At 38.1% G+C, this 21,411-nt stretch overlaps 1 long non-coding RNA gene across 7 annotated transcripts; it reads left to right on the top strand.

The window, feature by feature from the left end:
* The first annotated feature begins 7,754 nt into the window (after positions 1–7,754).
* Positions 7,755–15,529, top strand: LOC145159677 (uncharacterized). 7 transcript variants are annotated; one of them, XR_013737848.1, is made up of 13 exons: positions 7,755–7,993; positions 8,203–8,407; positions 9,100–9,174; positions 9,262–9,318; positions 9,504–9,583; positions 9,748–9,859; positions 9,944–10,875; positions 13,033–13,163; positions 13,973–14,094; positions 14,194–14,691; positions 14,943–14,990; positions 15,072–15,217; positions 15,299–15,529. It is a non-coding gene; the product is annotated as an uncharacterized LOC145159677 (long non-coding RNA). The 7 variants fall into 7 exon arrangements; XR_013737847.1 differs by having other exon boundaries at positions 7,755–7,998; XR_013737845.1 differs by having other exon boundaries at positions 7,755–8,066.
* Positions 15,530–21,411: the final 5,882 nt, after the last annotated feature.

Here is a 21,411-nt window from a genome sequence, read left to right as displayed (position 1 = left end):
TAGCTTTTTATTGTTGTATGTGGATGACATACTACTCATAGGAAATGACATCCCAACCTTGCAGGAGGTTAAGTCCTGGCTTGGGAAGTGTTTCGCTATGAAGGACCTTGGGGAAGCTGCCTATATCTTAGGGATAAGGATACTGAGAGATAGGAGTAAGAGCCTAATTGGACTTAGTCAGAGTACTTACTTGGATAAGGTACCGAAGAGGTTCAGTATGCAAGATTCCAAGAAAGGGGAATTACCGATCCAGAGTAATGCCAAACTGAGTAAGACTCAGAGTCCGAGTATAGAGGCTGTGATAGCTGAGATGAGTCATGTACCATATGCTTCAGCTGTAGGCTCAATCATGTATGCTATGACTTGTACTCGCCCTGATGTGGCCTTTGCTTTGAGCATGGTCAGTAGATATCAAGGGAACCCTGGCAAGGCTCACTGGACTGCGGTAAAGAACATTCTCAAGTATCTGCGAAGGACTAAGGACTGGGTTCTTACCCTTGGTGGCAGTGATGACTTGAGAGTGGTAGGATATAGCGATCCTAGCTTTTAGACTAATAGGGATAATTTCCGCTCTCAGTCAGGCTGGGTCTTTATCCTGAATGGAGGAGCAATTACTTGGAAAATTTCCAAGCAGGAGATGGTAGCTAATTCAACTTGCGAATCAGAGTATATAGCAGCAAGCGAGGCAGCAAAGGAGGCGATATGGCTAAAGAACTTCATTGGACACCTTGGAGTTGTACCAGCTATAAAAGAGCCAATGTAAATTTTCTGTGATAACGAAAGTGCGGTTGCCTTAGCTAAGGAACCAAGGGATCACGGGAGATCCAGACACATTGACAGAAAATACCATTTAATTAGACATCGAACAGAAGAAGGACTCCTCGTGGCAAAGAGGGTATCATCAGATGAGAACCAGCAGATCCCCTCACGAAGGGACTGAGTAGGGGTAAGCATTTACAGTATGCAAGGCGCATCGGGCTGAAGGATGATATTAGTTTTAATAATTAGATAGTTTTGAAACTTGTAAAATGTAATTGACATTTGATGATTAAATAAATTTTTTTGTTTATTTATGAGTAAAGTGTTACTATCTTATGTTAATCGTTTACTATTGTTTCAATTTTGCATGTTTTGACTTCCAGATTAATTATATTATTCAAACTCTCCACAGTCAGTCATACTTTGGAAGTAGGTATTGAATTAAGACTGTAATGAATTGGGTTTGTAGATTGTCTAAGGTGTATTAGACATAGCAATGGTTGCTGCAACATTCATGAGTGCTCATAAGGTCTTAGTATTGGACTCAACCCACGCTCACTTGTATCACTTCATGGAATTTATCTCGAGTGATCGTGAGAGGGTAATATCATATAAATCTTCAAACCTAGAGATATGATTTGTTGACTATGAGTTGGTTATACATTGATTGTACGAAAACGCATTGGTAACTCGATGTTATAAAACGTGCTTTTGTGCATAATTCAATAAGTAGTTAATACAAGCATATGAGTCGAAGTTTATTTGTTCCTTCTAGGATTAGAAGTGATATCTGGGCCCCTCGATGATTTTGTTTTGACCTATGTACTGGGCCCGGTCAGAACCTAATTGATGTGTTCAATTTAGTTCTATATCAAATGGATCAAGATCGAGAAACAAATGTTGGACAATAAGTAAGACCAGTTCCATGTATTTGTCCAGCTGATATCTTGAGAGTAGAGGATTATATGATCACTTATCTTAAATGGCGTATCATCATCATCATCTTAGTTCCAAGAGACTTTGAAAGAGCTACGATTGCTAGTTGGATTCTGAAGTCATATCTGCAACTATAGTTATTAGACTTATCCAAGTGGGAGACTGTTGGATATAGTGTCTAAGTCCATAAATATATTTGCTATGTACTTGACCCGACCCGACATGGTCTATTTGGGTTGCATGGCATTGTAATACTTGGATAGACCAAAATGAGAGAAAGGACACTTAAGGTTTATTAATATATTATAAGTATTAATATATTAATAATATTTTTTAATTAGTATTGATCAAAGAATTAATCTGGAACTAATTAAGTGATCAAAAAGAGACTAATTAAATATATGGGGTTGATTGTGTAAATAATCTATTCTTGGATAGTGGGCTAATGGTCCATGGTTTGTGTGGATTGGGTTAAAACTCATAAGGTGCTCCATGGATAGTCCATGGAGGTTACAAACCCATGGATCATGGAATATGGAAAGCCATGACAATTAGGGTTTACATGGTGTAACCCTACTTGTGCCACAACTATATAAAGAACCCTATGCAAGCAAAATCGGCACTACTACAAGCAAGGAAGAGGGCTAGCCGATTTTTGAGTATAGTGAACTTCTCTCAAGGTTATTCCAAGTATTGTGGTGTTGTGTGAAGCATTTGAGGCATCACATTTGGGGTGCTAGGCTCACAAAGTCATCAAGGAATCCAAGCTACTAAAAGGTATGTTATTCTACTTGAGTTTTGTATTACAAGTTCCCAATAACATGCTAGTTAGGAAGTAAACCTTGGAAAATCAAATTTGCATGTATTTTAGAGAAAACATGGATCCAAGGTTCCTAGGGTTGCATGTACACCATAGGAGTGTTAGAATGCTCAAAACCCAACAACAACATCAGCCAACCATCTGCTGCTAGCGATAGGGTCCCGAGCCCTATGATAGTCGGGAGCTCCACATGCTCTGAACTCCCGGAAAGTCAGTGTACGCGACCTCATCATGGCCGCTATCTCAGTACGAAAAGCGCTCAGCTTCTCATCCAGAAGCTCTAAAATACCCTCCTTGACCGATCCAAAGATCACAGGAGTCTGCTCTAGAATGCTGCGTGTAACTTCAGACGAAAGAAACTCCCTCGTCTGCTAATCCATCTGCTCGGACCTAGAGCCCGAGCCTGATCCCTCACCTGAAGTGCCCGTCGGCCTAGGTCGTAGAACCACCATACTGAAAATACACCATAGCAAACATTAGTATATTCATCAAATCTCGAGGGATCTAACATACTACAACTTCCCTAGATTCATCTCAGCCTTTCCTGATTCAAGTACGGATCCTCTGGTTTCAGTAGTACGGGCCCATACTACCTTCCACATCTATCCGTACTTTCCTCAAGAACTTCATCGACTCCACCAAGTCCCTTCCACTACTACTACTGGTGATCTCATACTAAACTCTTCCTAGGCTTGACCTAGGGTAATCACCAACCCACTCTCCGCTGTCAGCTGCATAAGAAGTCCCTGCTAACTCCCCATAACTAGCTCGTTAATATTATTACATATTACTAACACTAGATAATTCTTAGAATGAGAGATCCTACCTTCAACGGTTGGACTCAAACAAGAGCTGCGCAATAGAGCTAGACCTAACCTTTTGAAATTATTTAATCCTTGTAATATGTAACGTAACATATTCATTTTCTAGTTAGTAAAAGATAACTAAGACTCCTAAAAGCACAAAGCAAGCAGCATTCGAGCATCGAGTAAACATAATCAAGCATATCTCTTTCAGGATATCCCTGACTAATATGTATTGCATGTAGTTCTTAAAGCTGAGATACATATAACAGGCACATAAGGCATCCTTCCTAGATCGTTAGTCCTAAACTAGCATACAATTCTCATAAAGCTGATACACATATAACAGGCACATATGGCATCCTTCCTAGATCCTTAGTCCTAATCTAGCATGTTTTTCTCATAAAGATGATAATCATAACATAACATAAACTTGTATGGGTAATTTGGGAGTACTTACTTGAGCTCGATTGATTTCATGCACCACACCCTTTTCTCTTTTCAAAATTCTTTTTTTTTTCTCAAAGTTCTTTTTATAAAAATAATTTTCTTTTGAAAATTTCCATACCAATTCCTTAGTTTGAGTTCAGACACACCCGAGAGCATGCCTGAATCCCTCAAACCAAGGCTCTGATACCAACTTGAAACATTCCAAAAATACGGTCCAAAAATTTTGTTTTCAAAACATTATTAAAACCATAAACCATCCATATTCATAAATAAAATCGTGTATCATGTATCACAAAGTATCATAATATCTGTCACATGTCAAAATCTCATATCAAGATATCAGAGTAAAACTCCCAGGCTGAAGATTGTGGTGTGTCTCATGTGATCATCTCGAGCCCTTCCCTTTGCTAGTGGAAGTACCTCAAACCAAAACTGAAAACCGTAAGCACGGAGCTTAGTGAGCTCCCCCAAACTACCACATACCATACACATAACATGCAACTAGGAGATACGGGCCCCGCCCACTCTCGCGGAGATTTGGGCGCCGCCCACACTCCGCTGTCTAGGAGATTCGGGCCCCCCCACACTCCGCTGTCTAGGAGATTCGGGCCCCGCCCACACTCCGCTGTCTAGGAGAATCGGGCCCCACCCACACTCCGCTGTCTAGGAGATTCGGGCCCCGCCCACACTCCGCTACTAACATGCATACAAGTATCACACAGACAACAAGTACATCTACCAATCAGTCATATATCTATACTCAAATAATACTATGAGCATCGGGCCCGCCCACTCTAAGCTACTACATATCACTTATATGGGCCGGCCTTGGTGCCGTAGACCCATTCCTACTGAAGGAAACTCACCTCGCAAGTCTGACTGCTGAAAACTCGAGCGAGGAATCCCTGTCTGCTGCTCCGGCGACTCTCCGACTATCAATTCCATAATAACACTTAATCAGAATCTGCTAATCCTCTCTTAGGGTAAAATGACCATTTTAACCCTGGTCAAAGTCAAACTCAAAGTCAAGGTCAACTCCCAGTCAACCCAACTTGGTGAGTCCCTGAATGCTTAACCCGTGGTCAACTGAGTCAACTCGTCGAGTCCCTTAACAGACTCGTCGAGTTCTTTCTGTCATAATAATCGGGACAACCCGCTTCGACTCGTCGAGTCCTTCCCTGGACTCGGTGAGTTCCGCTATCTAATTGAGCCATCTCAAAGGATTAAGCTCCTACCATTCATATCTATGTTCCTTAGTTCGTTTGCTCACTGGAAAGGCCATTCTAAGGGCAAAGTTTCCAACTTTACCCGTTCATAACTCTTCTTAAAGGGTTTAGACAAAACCCTAAATCCTTTAGGACATGTTTCATGTCCAAAAAGCCTTAGAATCTCAAATCCACGCATACAAACCTAGATCTAGGGTTTTAACATATGATGGGCACATAAAGTTCCGATCTTTCCTTCCATGCATGGTCTTTTAGGGCTAAAAAGGCCATAAACTTGCTTATAAGCTTGCATGGGGCTTCCATGGTCATAAAGTTTGCACCTTTATGCCATGGAACCCTTTCTAGATCCAAGATCTGAGATATAAGCCACTTGGGACATCCCAACACCAAGGACCATGGTTCTAGAGCCAAAACCTTCATAAAATGGGAATAATTAGATATAAGAGAAGAATGATCAAGTTGGAAACTTGATTACCAAAAAATGCACTGAATGAAGTGTAGCTCCTTGATCTACTTCTTCCCCTTTGAGCCTTCTTTCTTCTTCTCCTTCCACAAGCTTCAAAATGCACAACAACACTCAAAAATGGGAAGAACTAGCTCCCAATTACTCAAGGTGGATTAGGGTTTCAATAATAGGGTTTGGAGGTAATGAAGGCTGGGGTGGAGGCCATATATGATTCTTAAATAGGGTGCAAACCCTGAAGATTAGGGTTTCCTCCTGATGGACCTACTCGCCGAGTCCAGGCTCTGACTCGTCGAGTAGACCATTTAAATCCCGCGACCAAGCTGGCATCTACTCGACGAGTTAGGGCTACCAACTCATGGAGTAGCTCTTACAAAATGAATATTTTAATAAATTAAATGTGTACCAGGAACGGGGCATTACACATTAAGTGCTTAATAGCATTTTGGGCTAACTGGAGTGTACGTTGGGTGTATGCAACCGTACGCTGAGCGTACGCGTCAGGGTTCCTGATTCTTGTGTCGCGATCTAGTACGTAGGGCGTACTGGTGGTATACTAAGCATATTTACTAGGGAGCCTTTTGAGCTTTAGGTTGTTGGGCCATTATTAGATGTTATGCCTTTTGGGCCATGGTGGGCTTTAGGTCTCTTGGGCCTTTTTGGAACTTGGGCTAGTTTGGGTTGGACCGTGATAGGTTAGGCCCAATAAGGGAAGGGAAAAACAGTCTTTTACCCGAAAAGTCGGAATTAAGGAATTGTACTCTCAGTTTCAGTTAATGACCTAATTACTAATTAGGGATTTATATTTGTGATTTAGTGTGGGGATTTTATGGTTCAGCAGCCATAGTGTTATTTGTTTATCAAGTGATCGAGGTGAGTCCACTCACAGTGTTTAGCTGGTCGAAGGCACCAATGAAGACCCATAGATTATTGTTATTAGAATGCTAATCGTCTGTGTGACTCTTATGTGGTTTGTATGTATTTGTATGTGTGACGGGCGGGGCCCCATTCCAGGCAAGGCCTGATGTCACACCCCCAAACCAGAACGGCGGAAACGTTCGGGGGCGGAGGACATCATGTACAGTATCATAACAATGCAGAATAGTAAACAAGAAACAACATCATCCATTGTATTAATAATATAATTTAATACAAGTATGTTCTGTGTAGAGTTTGAAAGACACCAAAATATGAATCAAAATAAAATACGAGTCTCGAATGTGCTCCGTCTTCTCAAAACCTGGTCCAGTGTACCTGTCTACTGGTGACCTGAGAATACAAGTTATATTGAAAGAGTAGATCAACATTTAAGCTGGTGAGTTCATAAGTATTTTAGTGTCAAATGTTTATATAAGTTTGAAGAAAGTGATTGTAAGTGTTTGATGTAAATGTTTGTAAGTGTTTGATGTAAATATTTGTATCTCCTAGAAAATCCTATATTTTCTACTTATAATGAAATGTAGTCTTCTACCAAGACCCCGACTGTTCTGTATGTTTGTTCTTTTGTAGAAGTGAGTGTTTTTACCAAGTATGACTATCATTACCAGAAAGTAGTTTACATTACCGTTTATGTGAGAAGATCACTATATGAATGTAATGGGAAAATGAAGATGTACATTAGTATTGTATAAAGTAACTACCGCGTACTAACTACCTTAAACCACTTGTTTAAATAAGGTAAAATGTGATGAGATTATAACCATACTTGATTGACTAGTAAAACATGACGATCAAAACGTCGAAATGGTATGACATTCGTCACCCGTAGACCTGCAGGTCCCACTATAGCTAGCAGCAAGGTGTAGGATGGTCAATCCCGTATAGATCTATACACAAATTCACGCTCTCCCTCCAGGAGACTTTGGTTACAAAATGTGACACAACAGTATATTGCCATGCCATGAAGTAGTGGCTCACATTAATGTTATATTGTTCTTGTATTAGTATACACTACTAGAAAACAGCCATTTAATGACGCGCAAACAATGAAAAAAAGAGGAAATGCGGTGGGTGCCTTTCATAAAATGTGTGTCATCTAAGTGTGTCGCTTTATAATTTTTTAATGAAACACACGTTTTAAGGCGGGATTTCACCCGCCTATTGGATCCCAAAAATTAAACTCCCCACCTCTTCCAATTAGCAAGAAAAAGCCCTAGGGACTTCGTCTTCATATGGATCTCCGCTTACGAGTGGTGGTCGGAGGCATTGGACGATGGGTGGGTTTCATTAAATAGTTTGGGATCTTACAAAGAAGAAGACGACTCAATGGGGTGAAACATAATTCCGAATATTTAGACGACTCCTAGGATGTGATTCAAAACGTCTCTCCAAAAAAGCCCTAATTTCTGACCCGCCACCTCCTCAATCCCTTACTAGTGCCTTTACGTGTACATACGCCCATCACTCGCATACAACTATAAAGATATGCGATTTAGGGTTTCTCTTTGGCCTTCATTGTCTCAATGATTCACCAGATAGCGAGCCATTTATGAACAAAAGGATTCAGGAAGCAATCATAAGTTTAATCAGAGATATGGTGAAGTTTAGTAAAAGCCAACTTGATTTTGATCCTTCAAAATGTGTTCGATCTGTTTAAAGAAGTACAAAATGTGATTGTAAATTTCATGCAAATTTAAAAATGTGTTCGATCTGTTTACCGCACTATACCACCCTGTGGTCTAAGAGGGTAACCCTAAATCTATATCTCAGTATCTCGCAAGTCGTAACTCCACATCTCCTTCTCAGGTTTTCAGCGACCAACACTACACTGAAGTGAGGAACATCTCGATCTGTCACTGTAACAATCGATTAGGCTGAAGTGAGTTGGTCTGCAAGCAAAATCTCGATCTCGCAAGAGCTTTGTATCTTTGCCTTTTATCTCGACAGTCGACAAGCTCCCCACTCTCCAAATCCATCTATTTTGAGATTTTCGTTCAGCCACACACTTTAGGTACAGTTCTTGAATTTCCCCTCTCAGTAGATACACTTATTTGTGATGAATCTGTGGAATTTGTGTGACTGATGAATCTTTGGAAGCCCGAATTTTCGTGGAATTTTCGTTTAGCTTCTGTCAAAATTTGTGTTTAATCTGTATAATTGTATGTATTTTATCTGTATACTTGAATCAGTTGAATGTATTTAATCTGTGACTTATCTGTGATGAAATCTATGAATCTGTGGTGAAATGACTAAAAATCTGAAATTTGTGGAATATAGTCTTATACATCTTCATCTTAGCTTATGTTATGATAATCTTAGCTTAATCTTAGCTTCTGTTATGAATCACTTGAATGTATTCAACATACTTCATCTTAAAATAAAAGAAAAAGGGCTTTAGGCCTTTAATTTGATTCACCTAAAACAAACCGAGAATAATGGTTTAATAATAAAACCATCTTTTGAGAAAATTACAATACAATGTGGTTCAGATGTGAAGCTAAAGAGCTCCCTTGATGGAATTGTAATTCCGTTGACCCAATCACAAAAGTCAAAGAAAGGGGTGGAAAACAAGAACCAAAGTACGTTCGCCCCCCCTTTTTTTGTATTTTGGTAATTGTAAGTTGTAACCATTTTTTATGGATGAAAATGTGTAATTTATTAAATATGTTTTGATTTTAACAGTTACAACTTTAGATCGTGCAGATACTGAACATGCATTGCTTCCTGTTCTCAATATTTTTGATAATGGGGAAAGCAGAGATACGACTTCAAGTAAAGGTATTGTATTTTTATTTACAGAATAATTATTGTAATTTGGAATAATTTTATACCTTTTTATTGACTTATATATGTTTTGATGGTTAGATAATATGGAAATGGATCAACTTACAATGTGTCTTGAAGATCCGTTGAGAACAGAAGGTATTCTCAGTAGTGATAATGATCCTACATCTAATAAAATACAATTATCAAAGCTTTTGAAGGGTGTTAATCTTGAAGATAGTGTGCCATAAAAACAGATTTCTATTTTTATTTTTATTTTTATATTTTTTTTCACTTAGCCTTTTTTTTTATATATAATTATATTCTGAACATGTTGATAATAGATGATAGCAGTTGTTTCATCTATGACACCTGATGATGCATATACATTGTTGAAAGTATTGTTGGCCATGTGAAAATCAAGGTTTGTTTCTTTTGGTATGATGGAATGGAATTAGGAAAGAATGGAATGGAATGGAATGAAATGAAAAGCGTTGACCATTTCCACTTTCTTTTCTAAATTCTCTTGAAACCCGAAATAAAGATTTGTATGTTAAATAAATATAATTTTTTATTTTTTTGTTATAGATCGATAGATGAACAATGCATTCTTCCATGGGTTTGTTGCTTATTAATTAATCATAGTGACTATATCAAATCTCAAGAACCCACATCACAACTACTGGATTCATTGTACAAGGTATAATAATATTTTATAATACATTTTAAAAAATGTTGCATTTTCATGGAGTTTTTATTAAAATATTTTTTTAATCCTTTGCAGCTTACAAAGTCAAAAGGGGAGGTTATTCAGTCATTACTGCAATTATCAGGACGCTTACAACCTTTTTGTAACATCCCAAAATTCAAGGCCAAAAATTTCTTTTTAATTAAGTTATTATATAAAATCAACAGTATAAAAACATTCATAATAATATCTCATGTCAAAACCAAAATGTCAATAATCAAAACATATTATCATAAACCATATCAGAGTGTAATCCCAAAGATCTCATGTGCGGAAAACATAGTGTGATGCGCTGCGATCGAGCCGACTCCTTTCTCTTGAAAACGAAGTACCTGAAACCAAAACTGAAAACCGTAAGCACGAAGCTTAGTGAGTTCCCCCATCATACCACATACCATACAATCACATATTTCCAGGCATATCTGGGTGCCCGACCTACCCTGTTGAGCATACCGGGGTACTCCACCTACCCCACTGTCACGCATACCGGGGTGCCCGACCTACCCCTTCGGTATCTTTCAACCGGTAACCGGGAGCTTGCCTCCCCTTCGGTATCTTTCAACCGGTAACTGGGGACTATTTCACCCCTACCACTACCACATAAAAGCATAGCATAAACACATAAATCACATACTGACTAGCATATCTGGGTGCTGGCCTACCCCTTCGGTCCTGTCGACCGGTAATTGGGGACTATTTCACCCCCTACTACTACCACATAATATTATACCACGTATATCATAATCTGTCTACCATAGCTGGGGTACTAATCTACCCCTTCGGTCCTATCGACCGGTAACCGGGGACTATTTCACCCCTACTACGACTATCACATAACATCATATCATGCTAGCATATAAACATAACAGGTAGTAGCAAACATGGACAATTATCACAAAGACAATGATCTAACAACAACTCCTACTGGTGGGCCGACATTGTGGCCGTAGACCCACCCCTACTGGAAGGTAACTCACCTCACACTGCTGAAGTCTCGTAGACACAATCCTAGCTGCTGGATGACATATTCCCGAACTGTCAATATCAAAACATCACCCAATTAATAATTGGGTCCCAACACATAGCCACAAGTTCTTGGAGTAACAGGCTACATTACCCCATCTTGGCTTGATTCAAGCCCAAGGCCCAATCCAAAGGCCCAAAACTCAAACTAGGAATCAAAGCCCAACATATGGCCCAATTTTCCAAATTGGGCCCAAGCCTTTACATGGCTTTATTCTAAGGCCCAACCATTTATTCCAGTCCAACATTTGACATTCTAATGGCCCAATATCATATAATCATTAAGGACCAAACTATGGCCCATCTATGGCCCAATTTTCCAAGTTGGGCCCAAATCCCTTACATGGGCCTTACCCTAGACCCATTAAATTAATTTAGCACATTAGCTTGTTCTTGGATGGCCCATTATTATCCTAATCATTAAAGCCCAATAGAAATGCCCAACTTAAGGCCCAAGTGAAATTAGGGTTTCACATAAAATGATGATTAGGGTCAAGTTTCCTACTTAACCCATTAAGGACTTAATCCATTAAGTCCCACATGGCCATAGGTTAATTTGCAATGATTATCAATTAATATTTTAAGTTCATTAAATAATTCCGATGCGGTCCCGATAAATCCCAAATTAGGGTTTCATGGCATTAGGGTTTTCCAAACCCTAATTAGGGTTTCCAACCCATCTTAGCCCAATAGGCCCAATAGCTAGGTCATTTGGTCAATTAGGGTTCATTAGGCCCATTAGGGCTTCATTGGGCCCATTAGGGTTTCAAGCATCCCAACCGACTCAAACACGACAAGGCAAAGCACACCGCTACCCGAAACGGCGGCAAGAGGCGGCAGCCACCACCCTATGGTGGTGGTTTTGAGTTTCATATCCATTATTCCTTTATAGATTACATCATACAATGCAACATCTCAAATAACATACACACACTAAAAAATAAACAGACACACAACCACCTAATGGTGGCCGGCGGTGGCGCATGGCGAAAGTAGCAGTGGTTTCACGATGGCAGCCACCACCTCACGGTGGTGGCGGTGGTTTCCTTTTGGCTTGCAATCACGCAGCAACACAGCGCACTCGAGCATACAACCCACAAACCGCTAACAATTCATCTTCAACGGAAACAGCAGCAACATAGTCATCGGACGGTGATGTCGGCGGCAGGTCGTGGCTGACGGCGAGACAGAGAAAAGGCAAAGAAGGTGGCGACGGCGATGGCAAGCCACGATGACAGCAGCCGCGACAGGAGAAGGAGGCGCCTTCTCGCGTCCTCGTCGGCGAGCGGAGTAGCAACAACGCTTCTCGGTGTCTCCGGCTTCAACAAAAACTGCGCAAGGCAGCAGCAACCTCGGTGGATCGACTGGTCTTGGTGGTTTTCTCCGGTCTTCAGTGGTCCTCCCGGTAGCTCACGACGGTCACAGCTTGTTCACGACTTTGCCGGCGATAGGAGTCACAACGGTGGTGGCGAGGAGATGTCGGCTAGGAGGAGAAGATGGAGAGTGTATGTGGCGGCTGATGTTCATCTTAGGGTTCGGGTTAAAACCGGGGGTGACGGGTTTATATACCCCGATCCCCCAAACTTGTTTCCATAATGGCAAGTTCAGCCCCTCCTTTCCCTTTTCTTTAAAAATGCAATCCAATATTTAACCTTTTAACCCAACCCATGGAAATCCCTTACAAATTAAGTCCCATAAATTACCAAACAGCCCCCATCTTCTGTAATCTTTACAATTCAGCTCCCTATGTTACCCCCTTAGCCTCCAATATCTTAATTATGACATATTCAGCCCTTCCACCTCTTTTCCTTTCAAATTAAATCCAAATAATTACCACGGAGCCCCTGTCCTCATAGATATTTAGAAACTGAGTCCGGAACTCAAACTTTTAACCCCCAATCTCTTAAAGTGTGATAATTAGCTCCTCGAGACCAACCTTTGATATATAATTATTTATTTTAGGGCTACTACCCGTTCATTAATTTTATCCATTTAATTATTTAATAAACGAGGTGTTACACTTTTACAGCATAGGTTATTTATTTTTTTGATATTTAAATATCTAATATGTTCATATTTTTATGATATTTAATTTTGAGCAGATTAATAAGGCTGCTGATAAAAGCCAAATTTTTAACAAGAGGAAGAAAGTGAAGATGAAGAAGAAAAAGAAGAAGAAGAATTACTTTATGATGAAGAAGATGAATCATCTAGTGATGGAGATAATAATTAGGTCAGTTTTCAATCATTTTCCTCATGTAGAGATTATATTTTTTGGAAGTATAATTTAGAAAATTTTCCATTAAATTCTGTGTTAAGTAGTTATGTTTGTTTGCGAATTTGGTGTCTCAAAGTTTTCCTTCTTGTTTGGGATATCAGTAACTTTTTCGTTTATTAATTATTTAGTCTGTTGCCTAAGGGTAAATTACTTTTTTGTAAGATTCCATTGCTTTTAGACTAGGTATTTTAGCATTTGACTATTAGTCAAACATTCTTGATTTTTTGTCTTTCACCCTGATTTTGTGGCCACAAGAGAATCAAAAAGTAAAATGACTGGAACAAATGAAGATATGGACAAAAACAAAACAGTCCAAAACTAAAACTAGTACACGAATGAAAAAGACTGGAATAATTAGGATTAGTCACATTTGCATCCCGAGTTGAAACTTAAATTTTAATCATTTCATAAAACCAAAAATTTATAAAAAGGGTTTGTAATAGTATTATACAAAGAGTTAATAGTAGTTTCTTGGAGGCTTTTCAAAATATAGTCTCTTACTAATTAGTAATTACTACTCATCATATAAAATTACTTAAAAGTTTTAATCATCTAAAAAAATAATCTGTCCCATATAACAAAATAACCTTTTCATCATCGTAAACAAAAACATTCATAAGGGTGGAGTTAACCGAGAGTAAGATGCTCATGTGAATAGCATGACCGAGAGTAAGATGCTCCGGGTCCTTCAAGCAAATTTTTTCGTTTTTACACTTTTTGTTTTCATCTAAAAGAAAAGTGGACTGAGATGATGTACTTTACAGGAAATAACATTATCCTCTCATGTGGTTTGTGACCATGGAGCCTTTGGCTGTGAAGGCACTTGAGGCAGTGGAAAAATGGTGAATTGACCGTTATGCCTGGCAAATTTGAAAAGCTATGAAGGGTATTTTTGATGTTATATTTCCTTTATATATTGGTTGAAATCAATTATCCTAATTTATGCAAATATTTTACCATTTTTGACTCGAATTTGTTTTGGCAGGTGGGTAAGGGTTTGTCATTGGATTCTGTTTGAGATAGAAAAAACCAAGAAGAAAACCTTAAATAAATGCATCAACTTAATATTTCCATAAATAACAATGTACATTCGATTATTTGTTTTTTTAAACATCCTACTTTCAAATTGGGTCCGGTAAGTCAACGGTGGTTAATCTGCTCGAAAGATTCTATGATCCAATTGAGGGGGAGAAGGTTCAATTAAAATTTACAAATATGCCCTTCTGTTTTCTTAAAGATTTTATTAATCCAATATTACCTCAAAAGAATGCAGGTTGGTGTGGCCCAACAATGGTATGATGAGTTAGTTGAACTTGCGTCTTTAACACAAAAACAAGATGGAAGCGTATTCATTGATTGTGCTGTCAATACTAGCCCAGGAACAAGTGAGGTATTCTTTTGTTATTTAATGAAACAGGTGGCTAGTCATCTGGTAGCTGGCAGGGATGAAATGAGTGCTTTGGAATCTTCTTAACCCGATCAGGTAATGCCAAATAGCAACACACTTCCCTTTTTATTGTTCATTATAGCAACACACTCAATTATAAGTACAATGTTGTAATAAATTGATTTAGAAGTGAGATGCTATAATAAGCAAATTGAAGCTATATATACATACATACATATATATATATATATATATATATATATATATATATATATATATATATATATATATATATATATATATATATGCTTTTCATGAACATAATTGCTTCTTCTTTGTATGGCTAGTTCTCCTCTGTTGACCATGGAGTAAGCAAGATGTCTCTTCTGTTAAAGGTTAGAATTGCGAATTAGAATCAAGACTTGCGATTAGTTGTATATGTTGGACAGTAGATTATTTGACAATTTTTGCAATAGGTGTTAGCAGTGACTGTGAGATTCATTCAAAAGGATGCAGAGGAGAAAAAACATCATTCGGCCCCAGACAGTATTTCAAGTTATTCATTGATTTGCTACTTGACCTTAGTACCCTTGATCCGGTTTTTGAAGGTGCAAACTTTCAGGTGTGTATTCACTGTTCTCTTTTCTCTATCATATCATCTTGTATTGTATTGCACGTTAAGATACTGATTTGCCCTGTGCAGGTTCTGACAGCTCTAGCAACCTCCTTCCATGCCCTGCTGCCTCTCAAAGTTTCTGCATTCAGGTTATTCTCTTAGAAAGGAAATTGTCAAAGGAGATTGTCAAAGGAGAATTTAGTCATGGGTTTCTTTAAATGTTGTACATGTTTTGTTTTCTATAATAAATATTATGCAATATTAGCAATGTGTTACATTTACTTACTATTGGAACGATTATTCGTATTTGACATATATTAATGCAATGAATTATCTTTATTGTTTATGGTATTTATTTTTGTATTATGAGACTTTTAATGTGTTATTTAATTTGAAAATTAGTAAATCTATCAAAAATATAAAATTTTAAAAATGTCACACCCCCAAACCGGAACGGCGGAAATGTTCGGGGGCAGAGGACGTCATGCACAGTATCACAACAATTGTACAATAGTAATCAAAGCAACAACAACCATTCCATTGATAACATATAGTTTACATTGTAATTGATTTACATAGGTTTAACTTCCAAAAGTAAATAGCAAATTAAGACTTGGTGCTATGATGCTCTGTCTTCTCGCAACCTGAACGCATACTTGACTTACTAGCTTCCTGAGAATACAAGTAGTTTGAAAGAGTATCAGCATTGAAGCTGGTGAGTTCATAAGCATTTTTGTTTCAAAATGAGTACGTCCTTTTGTTCTTTGGAAAAATGGAATGTTGCCTTTGAGTCTTAAGACCAAAATATATTTGTGTTTCTCATGTTTTTAAAGAACGTTTAAAGATTTGAAATACTAGTAAACAAAATATGTTCCTGGTGTGATTTCTTGGTGTGTACATGTTAGTAAAGTTTTTAGATCAAACGGATCCAATACGTATTTACTAAGACACTATTTTTGTAAGTAAATCTCCATACTTCAAATAACATATGTAGTTTTGTATGTGCATAAAACCCCTTTTTGTGTGGTTCTTAAGTCTCTAATGTTTCCAGAAAATCCTATATTTTCCGTAAAGTGTGTGATAGCCTTAATTGAACCAAGGCCAAAATATGTAAGTATAAATACCATACTTAGTTTACAAGTGTGTAGTTTTGCTATTAAGAAAACTAGTTTGAAGATGTCATCACTTTGCCAATGATGACGTTAAACCTGGTGGATTCTGTGTTTTTAAGAAGATGGCTTGTAGCCTTTATTGTATTAAGACTCCATTTTTGTAAGTAAATTCCCATACTTAAAATAGTATAAGTAGTTTTAATACCATAAAAGCCAATTGTGTAAACCCGATACTTTGTAATGTACCCCTTTTGTATAAACCCGGTACTTTGTAATGTACCCATTTTGTATAAACCCGGTAATTTGTATTCGTACCCCGTTTATATGAAAACCCGGTACTTTGTAATGTACCCCTTTTGTATAAACATGGTACTTTGTATTCGTACCCCATTTATATGAAAACCCGGTACTTTGTAATGTACCCCCTTTTTGTATAACCCCGGTACTTTGTATTTGTACCCCGTTTATATGAAAACCCGGTACTTTGTAATGTACCCCCTTTTTGTATGAAAAACTTTTCTTATGAATTCGAAATGTAAAAGAAACATAAACTATACCATTTATAGTTTATCATAATGTTTGTATTGTATATGCAACCTAACTATACCTATTATAGTTTAGCATGTTTGTTTGTGGTGTATAATAGACTTAACTTTACTTATTATAATTTATTATAATCATTAGTAGTAGTAGTACTTCTTTGTATATGATTCATACCGATAAACTAAGGTAGATAATGTGTACTATCAACAACATGTATTCAAACAATACTACACACCTTGCTCAGCAAGTTACAAGGTGTAAATAGGATTTTTAAATATTTATAGTTTTTAACTTTTCTGTTCCTGCTATTGGAAACATTTATAGAAAAATCGTCAGAGGTCAAATTTAGATCTGTAAACTCTGAGGGTCTAAAAAATGTGTCTATTTTATTCATAATTTTTATAATGATTTTTAGTGACCTTTAACTTTTGTAAAAAGGGCCAACTTCACAGACTGGTCCGAAGTGGTTTCTGAAATGATAGGCTGTATTGTAAAAATCGCCATAAATTGTAGAAAAATCGTATGAAGATGTGCAAGTAGTCATTTTAAAGGTATAAACCTGAATTATTCGCATATTAAATAGTTTTGAAAGATATTAAGCCTAAGATGGTCAAAATAGTCCGTGAATGGAACTCAACTTTTCCGTTGAAAGATGATGTTTGAGTTTAGTTAAGTTTTTGGTGTTTTAACTTGTATTCCCCCCCCCCTGAAAACTAAAGAGAACCAGAAAATATAGGGGTATGAACTCACCTTATGTGATTTCTTGAAGGATGGAAGGTTGAAGACGATGAGTTTCAAGTCAAGAACACTTGATGAACACACGAAGTGTTTGGATGATCCTATGAACGATTTCGTGTTAATATGTGTGTAGATGATTCAAGAATGTTATGAAAATATGTAATAGCACTTGAGTTAGAAGTAAATACTTACAAATAAGTGAATAAATAACTCAAGAACACTTCAAAAGTGGGGCTGGAAGTTGAGAGAAAAAGAGGCTCTCTTGATGGTTAAGAAGTGTGTAAGTGTTTGATGGTGAAGAAAATGATCAAGGAAATCAAGAAGTCTTCCAGGGATTTCCTTATATAGAGGTTGGAGCAAGTTGAAAAGATGAGAGGATGTTTGCCTTGGTTTGTGTGATGTGGATAGGGTTGGGCTAATGAGAAGGTGACACATGGAGGCAAGTGGGCACACTTGACCCACTTGTAACATAAAATATCCTAAGCTATTTTCATTAATGAAAAATAATGATTTATAATTAATAAATCCTTAGGATGTGATTAAAATATGAGTTTATGGAGTTTAAAATACTAAAAATATGAATTTGGTGAAAAATCACCGTCAAAATCGTCAAAAACGGGCTTAACAGGCGAAAGTAGTCGAAAACCGGACAAAAGGAGCGAACCTGCGAGGGTTCGGTTCTTTGGTGTTGAGGACCGAGAGTGAGAAGAAGGAACCGAAGGAGGGCTCGGGTCCGAAGGTGATAGGAGCGAAGGTGGGTCTCGGGTCCGAAGGGAGATGGAAGCGAAATGGACCGAAGGCTCGGTTCATTTCGGTTTGAATGAGGTTTCGGTCCTGCTGACTTCGGTCCTCAGGTAGGTTCGGTCCGAGGAGGCTAAGTTCGGTTCTGAAAGGGACCTTCGGTTCTTAAGCAGTTCGGCCATAAGAAGCTTCGGTCCAAATGAGGTGTTTCGCTTCTTAGGGTTTCGCTTCCATGAGGTTCAGTTCTATTAGGGTTTCGGTCCTATAGGGCTGTTTTTCAAGTAAACTTCCCGTTTTGAGTGATTTTTGGCCAAGTTAAGGGTCGGGATGACCCGGATGACTATAAAAAGTTGAGAGAGATTTTGAGAGAGGTTTGGGAGAGATTTATTTTTAGTCAATATTATTGGATAGCCTCGTAATGCAAGGTTCGTGAACCCCTTTATGCTTTGTTTATGATTAGTTTAAGTCCCCAAAAGGGTCCGTAGTCGAGTTTTGATGCATTTAACTCCCTTCTTAGGGTTTTACATTGTTAAACACATAAATTTTCCGAGACACTTGAATTCTTGACATACAAATACACATTTTTATACATAGAATAACTTTTAACATAGAAGTACTAGTTAAGTTTGACCGGTTTGACTTGTTGACTTTGACTTTGACTTTGACTTGAAATTGACGGTTGTCACAAAAAACATTTAAAATTATGACACGCAAAAGTGTGTGTCGTCTTCCTTTATGACAAGGGCTTCCTTGATACGCATTGCGTGTCATAAACACGCACGTCGTAACGTTACGACACGCAAATGCGTGTCGTCTTCCTTTACAACAGGGCCTTCCTTGATACGTATTGCATGTCATAACTGCGCGTCGTAAATGCGTGTCATAAATGCGCGTCGTAAATACGCGTCGTAAATAGACGACGCGCAAAAGCGTGTCATCTCTCGTTATGACAGGGCCTTCCTTGACACGCATTTTTGCGTCGTCTGAGTGTTTTACGACATGCATTGCGCTTCGTAAAAGGTTGTTTTTCTAGTAGTGTATATGTTCCTTCTGTTCTAGTGTATAGTATGTTCCTTCTGTTCTAGTGTATAGTATGTTCCTTCTGTTCTAGTGTATAGTATGTTCTTTCTATTCTTGTTATAGTATGTTTGAACTGACTCATGCATGAGCTGACTCTTGTAAGTTTCATTGTTCTAGAAGTAGTGAGTAGTAATCCTCTAAACTATGCCTATTATAGTTTACTAGTACTATTGTTTGAATGACTGATCATGTTTGTACACCTTTGCTACCCAAAGGTATTGAACTGATTGGAAGAACTTTTATATCTACATACATACACATAATATATAACTAAGATTTAAACGACACTCGGATAAACAACCGACACCCTAAGTCTACAACCAAACAAGGAACATGAAATAAAGCGAGTTATCAGTCCTAAGCCCTTTCAACCTTATTTATATAACAATATCTATATAGACATGATTTTGACAATATATAAGTTTAAAAGAGTTTTGTAAAACGATAAGGAGTTTATCATATAAAAGAGTTTTAACCATTTGAATGGTCATTGATGACTTGATGTCAGTTTATAAAATGATTTGAAACAGTTTGTTTGATAACACAGTTTTGAAATATAAGAAATTCTCTTGTTTGATAGTTATAAATCACATGCGATTGATACTATAACTATATTGTTTTCTACTTGTATTCACCCCCCCCCCCCTGCAAAAGCATTTAAAATCATTTAAAAGATAAGTTTAGGGGTATGAACTCACCTGTAATGAGTGATTCGAATGTAAGATCGATTAGGATGCTAAGTATTCCAAGTGAAGTCTTGAGCACAAACGGATCGTATTAAGAACATAATGACACATATATGTATATAATTAGTGTATATAACAACTAACCATGTAAGGGAACAACCTTAGGGGCTAGGAAACACGTGGAATGAAGTGTTACAATCACATATGATTATATAAAGGGTGTTCACGGCCACACAAGGATGTGTTCACGGCCAAGGGGTGTTCACGGCCAAGGAGTTTACGGTTAAGGAGTGTTCACGGCCAAGGAGTTTACGACCAACACATGAACTTGAAGGGTTTACGGCCATGGGTTGAAGGGTTCACGGCCACCATGATCTTATGAAGGGTTTACGGCCACTTGAAGGGTTTACGACCGCAAACTCTTGAAGATCAAGCATCAAGTGGTTGTTTCTTGGCTGTTAATCAAGTGCTTCTAATGGATAACAAGTATATGGAAGAGATACTTACGTTTTGGAAGCTTAAAGGGTGATTACGGCCCAGAGAACTAGCGTGTGTTCTTGGTGTTCTTGATGATTTGAAGATCTAAACCCAAAAGAGATGAATTCATGGATGAAATCATAGGGTTTCACTTGAATAAGAAGGGTATCAAGAAAGAATGGAAGAATCACTTAAAACTTTGAAGAGAAATGGAAGTGTTCTTGATGATACTTGAGAGAGAAATGAGTTTTCAGCCTTGAAGATGTGAGAAATGAGGAAGAAATGAAGGAATCCTATACTAGAAGGAAGGGGTTTACGGCCAAGCTTGGGTTTACGGCCGTAAACCCACTTTGGGTCGTAAACTTCCCTTGATGGATGAACTTGGTTCAATTTGAAACCCATAATTTCCTCACTCACAATACATAGCATTAAGTCCTATGTGCACAAGGCTTAAAAACTTGAAGAATAACCCTTAGCAAGGCTAAAAGGTAACAGAAACAAGTATGACCGTTGATTGGGTTGAATAGCTTTACAAGATAGAAATTTCGGGTTGTCACATCATCCCCCCGTTAAAGGGAATTTCCTCCCGAAATTAGAGTTTAAGAAAATACAGATAACTAAGTAAAAAGGTGAGGATATTTCAGTTTCATTTGATCTTCGCGCTCCCAAGTGAATTCAGGTCCCCGCTTGGCATTCCAGCGAACCTTCACTATCGGGATACGGCTTTGCTTCGTTTGCTTGACCTCTCGGTCCATGATCTCTACTGGTTCTTCCACGAAGTTGAGGCTCTCGTTGATCTCGATTTCGTCGAGCGGGATTACAA

Source organism: Lactuca virosa, chromosome 2, assembly GCF_052849685.1.
Source record: "Lactuca virosa cultivar CGN04683 chromosome 2, Lactuca_virosa_CGN04683_v6, whole genome shotgun sequence".
NCBI classification, from domain to species: Eukaryota; Viridiplantae; Streptophyta; class Magnoliopsida; order Asterales; family Asteraceae; genus Lactuca; species Lactuca virosa.
Note: the sequence above shows the minus strand (reverse complement) of the source record. Positions and strands in the feature narration are given on the sequence as shown.